We start from the raw sequence: 2,451 nt of genomic DNA on the forward strand, positions 1-2,451 counted from the left end.
ATGATTCTATGATTCTATAATTCACACTGTACCCACGTCTTAGTGCCTTCTGTTCTATAAGCAGGATCTATCATCTCAGAACAAGTAAAATCCTTTAATACAGAGAATCCTTTTACATTTTTGAGTATAAGGATAAAGAAAATTGCCCTGAACAAAGGTTGAAAAATGGACCAACCTAAGCATTCAGCATAACAAAGGAGCATCGAGAGATCTGAAAACAGAGCAAAAGTGGCAAGGCATATTCTTCTGAATATATAGCCACAAGGGAATAAGCATGAATGTCCAATTCAGATGGATCTCATCTCAACTGGGAGATATGCAATTAAACGACAATCTGGCTTTATGCTGAGCTGTGATGTGGGACATTCTGACATCTACCATAGAAACCTTATTGATGCCTCACAGCGCTCAGTACCCTGAAGTCTTTGTGCATCAAGCATAGATGCTAACTGCTAGTGAATAAGGCTGTGAAAAGAGAGAAAAAAGTAAACAATGAAGTTTGTAGCTTAAGACGAAAGATTTCCTTACTCTGAGGTGTGTGCAGGAAAAAAGAAGTCCTGGTGGCTTACCTACAGAAGAGTATAAATACAGAATTTTGCTGCTAAACACATTAAATTATTAAATCAAGACACATATTTTTCTCTTGCAATGCTACAAAATTAGGCTCTTCAAGAATATCCCTTACACGTGGTTTTGCAAGCTGTGTTTACTCCTGCCTTGGTGTTACACTCCCACCTCGGCATCTACAAATGTCTATTGCTAGACAGTACCTATAGGGCAAAATACTGTCATGTTATGTATCTACAGATGTTCAAAGCTATTCCCACATAGATTCCAATGCTGAGAATACCAACCAAAAATGTAACTGATTGAGAAACAGCCGAACAGCCGTTAGGCTGATGCTGCCATCATTCAGCCACTATCTGTCCCTTCGGGCTTCCACTCCCCCTGCCATGGAAATCACCATGGCCAGAATCCAAGAAGCTCCAGGCTCTCACTTGTCCACAGAGCTACAGACCCATGCACTATGCATGGCCCTGTCTCCACGCCACACTGCATAAAGAAACTGCGCTGTACAAAAACGTAGTCGAGAGGAATGTCAGCTTCCTTTCAGCCGTGGGAAAAGCTTCCATCCAGGAGAGGTTCCATGTACCTCCACCCTTCTGTAGCTTCTCTGCAACTTCCTTATGTTTTGTATCCCAAGAGGAAAGAACACAAGGATACCTGGCTTCTCCTGGTTCTGCCACAGATTTACAGCTAGCCCCTACTCTTATTTCCCCATTTACAGACATGGAAAAAATGTATTTTAAGAAGTTGTATCAATCCTGCCTACTCAGAGAGTAAGATCTGTGGGGCAAGGATTTTTGGTGTGATTTTACAGCACCTACCACAAGGTCAACTAGTGGCTAAATTTTGCTCTAATACAAACAAATAGTAAAATAAATAGGCCTATCAACTCCAGAATATGACACAGTAATATATTTCCTTTTTGTCAGATCTTGTGTTGTACTTTGCTTCCTGCTCTAACAGTTTTTAAGGTGATGGTTAAAAAATACCCCAAATGCCCAAAATCTACTAAAATCTGCACACAGTGCACGTTCCTTAGTACACAATATCAGAAATAGATTTCACTCTGACTCCAGTTTTAAGTATAACTAAATAAATGCTAAGTTTACTCAAGAGTAGCATCTTGCATCTTCACACAAAAGTCTAATAGTATTGCCCGATTACCCTGCTTTCCTCTCTTCAGACAAGCCTCTGCTGAGTCTTGTACTCTGTACTTCAGTGGATCACATGGAAAGCTGGAAGTTCTGGTGCAGCTCCAGGAAAAGTAAAATAAAAATAGCATTGGACTAAGAGAAGAGGATATAAAAGAGTAACTGAATAAATGTGGCTGTCCCTCTTTTTTCAGGTAAAGTACATACAAATTTAAATTTTCTTCAGCTCGTATTTTTTCTATTCTGACCCAGGCGAATTAAAGCACTGAGGCTGGCTGAAGTACACCATCTACAGCTCTGTCCATGGTTTTTTGATTTTTTTCTTTTAAATCGCACCTTAAGAGAGAGCTAGAGTAGGTCACATCTCTAATGCAGATGTTATTATGTTAGCAAAAGACCAGTTGCCAGAAAAAAAATATTCTACAAAGGCAAATGTGAAAAGAGCACACTCTAAATAAGAAACATATTCAGGTTATACAGAACTCTCAAACATCTTATCGTGATATTCCCAGCCTTAGCTATACCGGTGTAAGGAGTTTTATCCCATCCTCATTGGCCCCTTTTCCACAGCTGACCAGATTGGTTGATGACAGGGAAGTCCCCAAAACGCTCACGATCAGCCGCCTCCTTGAGACTGTGAGCAGAGGGCTTGGGTGAAATTCCCTAATATGCTTCCAGGGAGGGTATGGGATTAAGTTAATGCTCCAGTTCCCTTGGAGTAGATCAGAGAGCT

Source organism: Eurypyga helias, unplaced genomic scaffold (assembly GCF_000690775.1).
Source record: "Eurypyga helias isolate BGI_N326 unplaced genomic scaffold, ASM69077v1 scaffold12075, whole genome shotgun sequence".
Taxonomy (NCBI): domain Eukaryota; kingdom Metazoa; phylum Chordata; class Aves; order Eurypygiformes; family Eurypygidae; genus Eurypyga; species Eurypyga helias.